This window comes from Felis catus, chromosome B2 (assembly GCF_018350175.1).
Source record: "Felis catus isolate Fca126 chromosome B2, F.catus_Fca126_mat1.0, whole genome shotgun sequence".
In the NCBI taxonomy this organism is placed as follows: Eukaryota; Metazoa; Chordata; class Mammalia; order Carnivora; family Felidae; genus Felis; species Felis catus.
The window spans coordinates 3,493,583-3,503,145 of NC_058372.1; the positions used below are offsets into that span (position 1 = coordinate 3,493,583).

Sequence of the window (9,563 nt, forward strand, 5' to 3'; positions counted from 1 at the left end):
TGAAATGGTTAAAGGGACAACATCAGTATTCGGAGCGGAAGAAGCTTTCTGGCCATCAGACCCTTGTCAAGCACTTAACCTAGCGATCAAAGGAGGGAACCAACTACTGAAAAATCTGAGAAAAAGGAGAGAGGACCTCTAGTTTAAAAGTTTCTTTCTTTCCTTTTTTCCTTTCCTTAAGGACGGCTGAGGGGCACTGCAGCCACATTAGGCTGACTATGGGCTGATAAGATCACTGCAAATTTGCAGCTGAACTGAGAGAGAAGTGGAAGAAACGAATGAGCCCCAGAACAAGGGATATATGTTTACTTGAAGATAATAAACTGGCTCTAGAATTAACTACCCGAGGAAAGCCTTCCGCCTAGATAAAAGGATACTAGTAATACAGGGGGCTCGAGACCGCACAGAGCAGAAGGTCTTCTAGGGTCACAGTTTGCCTCGGGACTCAGGGCGTCCAGGGCTAAAATTGAGAAGCTTTAGTCACCCCACTCCCCTCTCGGCCACTCCCACAATCCAGAGTTTCCAGCCCAAAGCCCTAAGCGGGCTTCCAGAAGGATGGACCTCCTCTCCTCGTGCCTGGCGCCGGAGGCTGAGAAGACGAGGGAGGAGTGGGGCAGCAGAAGGCCTCCTGCTTTCTCTTGGACCCTTGTTCCCAGCCCCTGGAAATGTTAGGGTGCCCTAGAGTTTGCAGGGCCCGTTTTCAGTGATCACTAGAATCTCATGCCCAAACTGTGCTGGTCCGGAAGGACACCCACTGAGAAGATGATTAAGTAAACAGAGATACCTAAGTAAAGCTGCGACTGGTTTGTTTGTTTTTTAAGTCCTGAAGTTTCAACTCTATGACAGAAGTTTCCAGGGTATATTGTTCAGGAACTTTGAAACACCTTAATAGATGCCAAATTATAAAGAACGGGAGAGGGAGCATAAACCCCAAGTTCAAGACAGTGTGTATCCGGGGGAGATGAAGAGATACGACCCCGGCGGGACACACGAATGCGGGTCATTATCTGTCTAAGCTGAGAAATGCCCACGCGGACGTGCGCGGTATTCTAACTGGTGCCCTTTAAAGTGCATACACGTGTAAGGTGTGAGCAACAGAGGACGCTGGGTATGTGGGCACTCTGTATGTTTTTGCAACCTTTTGGCACATCTAAAACTATTCAAAAATTAAAAGTTTATTTAAATTTAAAAAGTTAATAAATAAATAAAGACAGCGGAGACCCAGCACAAAATCAAACCGCTTCCTCTGGCTCTCGACCCATGTTCCGATATCCAAAGTGCCGCCTAAAAGGTGATTTAATTGCCCCTTAAAAGCGCTGGTGTCTTGTTGGCCTCCTTTGGAAAGTGCTCTATTTGGGCCCAAATGTAGAATATTTGAGGTATTTTTCTGGGAAGCCTAGAAACTGAAGACCAGTTGCACAGAATTCTATACAGTATAATATCTATCTAGTATTGATCCATGTATATAGAGAGAAAGAAAACTTTATAATAAGGGGCAACATTATAATTCATATAATATAGTTAGATCAGGGTATTAAAGAAGACTTTCACTGTGACTGAGTTTCTATGCTAATTAGGGTATTAACAAGCATTTTGTGAATGAATACCTCTAAACCGGAATCACCGGTGAAACTTCTAAAAGAATTTTCTCCTTCAAGTTTGCAGATAAATTGACTATAGTTGATGTGTTAAGGCCATAGCGTGTGAGCCCGGATAGCTCAGTCGGTAGAGCATCAGACTTTTAATCTGAGGGTCCAGGGTTCAAGTCCCTGTTCGGGCGTCAGCACTTTTATGTCGTGTTTGTTTTGTTTTTTCCCGTCTCCATTCCTGCATTTTAATCCCAGTAAATAGTAACAGGAAGGAAGATAATCTCAAATCACAGGCTCTGATGTCACTAAAAAATGAGAGGGGATTCTGAGCACAGCACAGAATAACCTAGGACCTGTTCAGAAAACAAGAAGGGCCTTTCACACAGGTGTCTGGAAGGCACACACACAACACATTTCCTCCAGAGCACAAGGGAAAGTCTCATTGACAATGATCACAAGTTATCAAAAGCCAAACTCTTATTTGAAAAGCAACAAAAGCACAGAACTGTTCCCTCTGTCCCACGCCGGAGGGCTCCTTTCTGGTCCGCGGCTCTGCTCGGCTCCGGGGAAGCCCAGGTAAACTACTGGGCTACAGTGTCAGCACTTAGAACTCAGGGGCTGGTGGCCTCGGCTTCCACACTTTTTTGGCCATGACTCGTTTGAGCTTTAGGTTGCATCTGGACCCAGACATACAAAGATAGGAGGAAGAAAATGGCCTGAATTACCACTTACTCTTACGCATTCATTGCCTTCTGATATTTCAGACTCTATCCTCTTCTTTCCAATTAAACACACACCATTAAACTGATTTTGCTCCCCCCTCGTGGGGAAACACGGGGCTTGGAGAAATCATAAAGATGAAATGTGACATATAGCACAAGGTGACGGGTCCTGTGCTGCATAACCTGTCCCTTGCCCTAAATCCAAGTCCCCTCTCCTAGAGTGACCCCAAACCTCAAGTCACCCGAGCTCACTGCCATCAACACCACCTCTGCCCTGCTAGGAACCACGGAAGGAACAGAACTTGAAAGGCCCTGAAGGAGACTCCATTTGGGAATCGCCCAAAGAAGAAATTTCATCCTAAGTGATCCAGGGGATGACACAGAAAGGGGATTTTACAATGCTATGAAAAAAAAAAAATCACCAAAGTTGCTACAAAACCTCTGGAAAACCCTAACAGAACACTTCTTGTCCGGTGCCTTGGGGACACCGTAGGCAGAATGTCAGCTTCATAATATGAGGGCCTTGAGCTCAATCCTCAGAGAAAGTATAGCACTTTGCAAAAACAAAACCAAACACAAAACTGCAGAAGTAATCCAACATGATCGTTACTCTTATTGCTATTAGAGTCACACAAGAAATATCTTCTCTAAGCGCCTGTCGCTTCATGGAATTTTTTCCTGCCTATAAGGAAACCCACTTGGGTTGTGACCCCACAACGTTTCTTTATAACACTCAGAGCTTTTCAAAAGAAAAAAAAAAAAAACCCTCCATTAACTTGACCTAAACACAACAGGGCAAGCGTCTCTCACAACCTTTTAAAAATAAGCAGAGGGAGGAAGTCACAAAATCGAATATTAAATCCAAAAGGATTGCAACATGGTCTCAGGGCACCGGGCAGTAAAAATAATAAATGTTGAGTGGCTACACTGTTCAGGAAGACGAAGGACTTACCGGACATCAGTGAGTGTAGTTAGATGAGAGTCAAAAGATTTCCTTTCTTTTCTCAGTCTTTGGGGGAAGCTTGGGACGGAAAGAAAAGGCAACCCTTTGAACTTGCACATCTTGCACCCTGGATCTTTAGTGGGCTGAAAAAAGCAGCCACATGGCGGGTGTTACCTGGGCTCCAACAACAGGAATCCGCCTGCTGCAATCGCTTGATTGACCGACTTGCCAAGAATGTTGTTCCAGTTCCAGTAGGCAAGCGACTCATATAAAATTATAAAACGGCACCGGATTAAGTTAACAGACGAACTGTATTTCCATTCGACACTATTGTCCCGATCTCTTAACGGGTTTCCATCGGTTTTCAAACACCGAATACTCAACTAGTCCTCATCATTTGCTTTACCAGACAAAACCACATGTGTGGCTGGCACCCTCCATTCAAGAGACCCAGCTACCCTGAGGTTGGTGCCCAGAGGAAACAGCTACTTCTGTTGGGCAGGTGAGTTGAGGCGAACAGTCAGATGTAAACTCCCCAAGCCAAGCTTCCTTTCTATTGTTTATTGAAATGTAAAACACACAGCAAGAGTGTACAAATAACAAATGTAGATCTCAATAGATCTGTGGATGTTCTTTGATGCTTCTGGTCTATTGAGGAGAACATACCCTCCACCAACTCATCCAGTCTCTGAAGACTTTGTGAAAGTAAGGAAGAAAGAAAGAAAGAAAGAAAGAAAGAAAGAAAGAAAGAAAGGGAGGAAAGAAAGAAAGAAAGAAAGAAAGAAAGAAAGAAAGAAAGAAAAGAAAGAAAGGGAGGGAGGAAGGAAGGAAAGAAAAAGAAAGAAAGAAAGAGAAAGAGAGAGAGGGAGGGAGGGAGGAAGGACAGGAAGGAAGGAAGGAAGGAAGGGAGGAAGGGAGGAAGGAAGAAAAAGAAAAAACTCAACTGGTGAAGCAACTCGGTGTTGGGACGTAATCCTTCATGAATCTCTCACATTTCTTCAGGTATTGCTAGCAAGGCAATGAATGCCCCCTTTGTTCTGGATTTTCTTTCCAAGGATGCTTGCACAGCAAACACTCTTGGAAGACAGAGACAATGTCTCTCCAGAGCAATGGACAGGCGTGCTTACATCCATGGGTTTAGGGTTTCTCTCTTGTAACAGAACCCGCACGTGTACAGATGCCATGGTTTTGCCCTCTGCAAACCAGAGCCAGGGAACCAGAGGAAAAAATGCTGATAATCCAGTTATTGCTACTACTAGAATAATAGACTTTCCATTGTCTCGGACCCAGGAGTCTCGTGAATTACACCAGCGTCCGTGAAACTGCATGCGGCAGGTTTAGCTGGCACGTTGGGTAAAACTTTGGACCCTTCACATTTCTTGGCGCTCATCAACCCCACGCTCCCTTCTTCCTTCTGCATATTCCTTACCTTGGTTAGTTACACAACCACCCACATGAATCCAAAGCTGGAAGTTAGATGCCCTCTCAGAGTCCTTTCCTTTCCTCGCCCCACTCCTCCGTATCCAGCCCATCACCAAGTCTGCCCTTTAAATACTCAAGAGGAAGTGGGAGCAGAGCATTTTGTGAAAAGTTCCCTTCCTGCTCCCATCCCATCAGCCAAATTCAGGCTCCCGCCATCTCTGTGGGGAGTATGACAATCATTTTCTAGCTATCTTTTTCAGCAAAGGGGACAGCTGATTTGCTACTTCCTCATCTCTAGGGCTGAATAAAGCAGTGTATTTTCCAGTCAGGAAACCTCTCCTTCCAACATCCTCCCTCTAATTCCACCATCCAAAGCCCAAGTGACACAGAGGTTTTTGTGAACTGCAAGTCTGGACAGGCTTTCCCCCAGGGCTGAAGCTTTTAAGACAGACGGGATAAAATCTGAAATCCTTCGCAGGAGAAAGGCCCTTTGTGCTTTGTGTCTAATGTATTCTCCCCCATCCCATGCTTCTTTGCTCTTGTGCGTTATCTAACCACAGCTTAACCGGTCGCTGCCGGGGCAGTGGAATCAAAGGTGGTGCTTAGAGCTAAGTCCTTTGTGCAAAGGCTCCTTTAAGTCTTTCTTCGCAGGGATGTATGATTTAGAAACTGTGGAGCCAAACCTCGGAGCTTTTCACTTGTGGGTTTTTTTTTTTTTTTTCCTACTTTTCCTCAGATGGGAGAGGTTTTTCTCCACCTCTGGAGAAAGGCCTTCTCACTCTCTGCTGAGGACAAGGCCCTTGTGCCTGAGCTGTAGCCGTGGCCACGATCGAAGCTCTCTAACTGCTGAATAAATCAAGGGATTGCCCCCTAAAATTATGTCATCATGCCCGAGTCCCCCCTTTCTCCTCACTTTGCAACCCCCGACTCCCTACACCCACCGAATTTTCCCTTCCTTTATCCCGCGGCTGGAGGGTGCGGACAGCACTCCTTAGCACTCACATCTAAAGGCATTCGTAGACACAAGGAGATGCAGATATGTTATTTATTTAGTACATAGCGGATTACACATTTAGTTCGATGCATAAGTAAGCGAAGTTCATACAGTCAATAATACTCTATTACACAGCTGCCAGTTTTGCTAAGAGAGTAAATCTTGAACATGCTCATCACCCAGAAGGTTTTTTGTCACTGTGTAAAATGACAGACGTTGGCCACACAATGGCAGCGATCATTTCACAAGGTGCACAGACACCGAGTCCCTACGTGGGGCGGTTGAAACTAACACAGTATTCGTCAACTGTACCTCGGTCGAAAAGTGAATTAAAAAATGCCTGAAGCCATGGGCTCCATGCTGATTCATTTTGGGGTCCCTCCAACACTTCATGTGATCGGCTTTACCCCGGTTCCCCGAAAGAAACCTGAACGGGCACAAGCAAAGTAATAGTTAAATTGCCACTATCCACTTCTCTGGGGGTCCCTCAACGGGCCAGACACCGCGTCAAGCGCTTTTGCAGGGTTTCTTACCTTGGGGACTGGTGAACATTTGCACCTTTCAGATCTCCGAGCTGGAGCTGAAATCTGGCTGTACCCTTAACCTAGGAACGTAGGGAGCCAACCACCGTCAGGAGCGTCTGTGGTTCCGTCACCAGCAGAAGTCACAGACATTTTCCCACTGAGGAGAACAAAGGCAGGAGAAATGTGGCTTCGATTACACCTTCTCACGACCTGCATCTGCTAGACGCCTGAGGCCCCCAGAACGGAACTCAGAAAGGAACTCACCGCTGCCTTGCTGTCGCTGTCTTATTAAAAACAAAAAGCAGCCTTATCTTAACACAGCCAGGCCCCCAAGGCCCTGCAGGCGCTGCGTTCAGCGGACAGAAATTTCCTTAGAGACTCAGGTTATCTCTACCTTCCCGCCCTCCACAAACCCAAAAACAGAGAACCTGTCACTCCTCGCAACCCCGGGGCAGCTCTCCCTGCCCGCGGGTCCTGTCCCCGGGCGGTTATATACAATCACCTTTTGGCACCCAAGACGTCTCCAGACTTGTTTCTTGGCTGCTGGCTCACGACCCCCGAACCCCCCCCCCCCCCCCGCCAAACCCATCCACGGCTCGTACTTGAGACAGGATGCCCGTTATCTACACCGCAGGCCTCACTATCTCCAAGTCTCACGGACGGGACGGGCCCTGGGTGGCGGTGCCAGCACGGGAGGCTCTGAGCAAGAGAGGAGGAAACGTGGGAGATCAGCCCCGAGTCCTGAACATTCTGTCCCCCGGTTCCCAACCGGCGGTGAAACATGGGGGAGGGGAACCCAACCCCTCGGGGCTGGCGGCTGTCCTCTCTGTCTCTGTCTCTCTCTCGAGCCGCCTGCTCTGGTGTCTCGAGATCCTACTTTTCCCTTTAATAAACTTTCCCACTTGTGTGGCTGGTCGTGCTGCACGCCTGTCCTTGAATTTCTTGTGACAAGACCAATACCCTTCGGGGACTCCTTGGGTGGGTCTTCCCAGTTCACCCCAGGGGTGGGTGGAGGCCCCAGGCCCCGGGGTCTTCCCAGTTCACCCCAGGGGTGGGTGGGTGGGTGGGTGGAGGCCCCAGGCCCCGGGGTCTTCCCAGTTCACCCCGTAACAGAACTGGGAGGGACAGGGGTGGATCCAGGAAAATACGTTTCCCTCCTTCGGCTTTCTAGCTCTGCCGGGACCATTGACTCACTTTCGAGGGTCAGAACTGTCATTCTGGAAAACTCTGGATCGCTCCGTCTGTTTGGTGTCAGACACCCACATGCTCAAAATATTCACGGACCAGGGTGTTAATTGAGGAATTTGCAGACAGGAAAAGTGGGCAGAGAGGTTTCAGGGCTGATATATTATTTCCTAATTTGCTCTCCCCGCTTAGAAATATTTGGCTAAGACCCTAGCCTCTTTGTACAGAAAAAAATAATAATAAATGATCCTTTCTAGCTTTGTGGTGCTAGAGATACGCGGAAATTCTAAATTCCATATGACCACTTGATGAGGGAAACCAAGGCAAGAGAAATGCAGTTTAAATCTCCTTGCCGCTGGCAGCCGACTGCTAGATGTGCAGACCGTGACCTTGAGGACCTCATGGCCGCCCTGCTGCCTTAATGTTTTTGTTTCATTAAAGACTAAAAGCAACCTTATCTTAACAGCAGCTGCCCCTCAACGTCCTGAAACCTTGCTTCCAAATCCCTCAGAGACTGACTTATCCTCACTCCCACTGACTTGAAAGTATGTAACCAGTCACTCCTCACAACCCCCGGGGCAGCCCTCTCTGCCCCCTGGGTCCTGTCCCTTTGCTGTAGTAAAAGCACCTTTTTCCACCAGAAAACACCTCAAGAATTCTTTCTCAGCCATTTGCTCATGACCCTCACTTTATAATTTTATCACTGTGGCGCCCTTACGTGGGGCTTTGAGTTTTTTCATCCGGACTGTGAGCCCCAGCGCTAGCTTGGTAATTCCTCTCCTCTTTCCTTTTATTTCAGGGGCTTTTGGAGGAACAGTTTCATGTCAGTTGCTCAGGCTGCAGGCCTCTGGTGCCCGTGGCTTCTCCGCAGGAAGGAGAAAGGCTGCCTTTTGGCTGGAAGTTAGTACCCTGGCAGGAATGGTAAGACCAGAAACTTGATGCCCTCTCTCTATTCCTGTCCTTATACCAAGTTGTCCGTCTTGGGCGTGGGACAGCCACCTAAGTCACCAGGACGGCTGCCACTCTTAAGACTCCCTTGTGAGGTTTCCTCCTCATTGGTCTAATGTGGGCCCCTGCAGATCCCTGGTCTAGCCGCCTCTGGCCCAGAGAACGCCACTCAGAGCCGGCCGAAAGCAGTCCGTGCATGATTAAATTAGATCCCAACTGGGGACTGTTTCCTAGGGAAGTCGGCTGTAAGGACGACATGTGTTGGAATGTCTCTTAGACCCTGATGGGTTTCTGTCTTTACTATTTTTCATCAGGGCCCCTACTGACTCCTGAAATTATCATTCCTGCAGGAAACCAAGCAAATAGACTGAGATACCCTAGGTCCAGCTGTGAATGGCCCTAAATCATGCCCCGGATTTTAGGGCCTCTTGTAAAATGTGTTTGGCCACTAACCAGGCTGATAAACTCCCTCCTGACACACTGAGGACTGTCTAAACAGGCCTCCTCTGTAAGGGGCCCCTGCCGGGTAGTGGGTAGCGGGAGTCTTGTTTCATTCTCGCCCCAATAAACTTGGTGCCTGTGCCGCTCTTAACCTTGTTCGTGGGTTCCATCCTTCGGCTCCATCAGAACACGATCCTGGATTTTTAAAAACGCAGTACATCCCCCTGGAATTTAGTGTCCTTTCATTACTACCTGTCTTCGCTGGAAATCGCAACTGTTTAGCATGTGGGTAGCTTGCATTTGATTGTTTTCTAGTGGTGTCTGGGGCAATTTCCTTAATTTACTCAGAAACTGGATGGATTACATTTGAAATTTATACCGCTGATCTTTCCAACAATGAGGGGCTTTCTAACCCCCCGAGTTGTAGACCTGGGTCTTAATACGGATTTTACCACTCACTCTCTGACCTCAAGGCAAATTAATCTGTTTGTCTCAAGTGTCACTAAGTGTAAAGTAACATGGGGATAATAATATTCAGCTCATAGGGTCATGGAAATAAACTTACGCATGGGAATCACTGGACACAGTGTTTGGCAAACAGTGAGCACTTGAGAACTTCCTTACTGTAAAAAAAAAAAAAAAAAACCTGCTAGAATTTACTTGGTGATGCATTTAAATCATTCTTTGGATTCAACAATTTATTGACCACCTACTATGCACCGTGTTCTCTTAACCTCTTTGCAAATGTCATCGCTCTTTCTAGAAGGCTTTCTTTCCCCCACTCCTTCTTGCTTA

At 47.3% G+C, this 9,563-nt stretch overlaps 1 long non-coding RNA gene and 1 other non-coding gene across 4 annotated transcripts; one reads left to right on the forward strand and one right to left on the reverse strand.

The window, feature by feature from the left end:
• Positions 1-1,707: 1,707 nt before the first annotated feature.
• TRNAK-UUU lies at positions 1,708-1,780 on the forward strand. The gene has a single exon. It is a non-coding gene; the product is annotated as a tRNA-Lys (tRNA).
• A 3,927-nt stretch (positions 1,781-5,707) lies between these two features.
• LOC109500262 lies at positions 5,708-7,237 on the reverse strand. 3 transcript variants are annotated; one of them, XR_006598598.1, is made up of 3 exons: positions 6,797-7,237; positions 6,204-6,351; positions 5,708-6,097 (listed from the first exon to the last, which is right to left on the reverse strand). It is a non-coding gene; the product is annotated as an uncharacterized LOC109500262 (long non-coding RNA). The 3 variants fall into 3 exon arrangements; XR_006598599.1 differs by lacking the exon at positions 6,797-7,237 and adding an exon at positions 6,697-6,755; XR_006598597.1 differs by lacking the exon at positions 6,797-7,237 and adding an exon at positions 6,459-6,689.
• Positions 7,238-9,563: the final 2,326 nt, after the last annotated feature.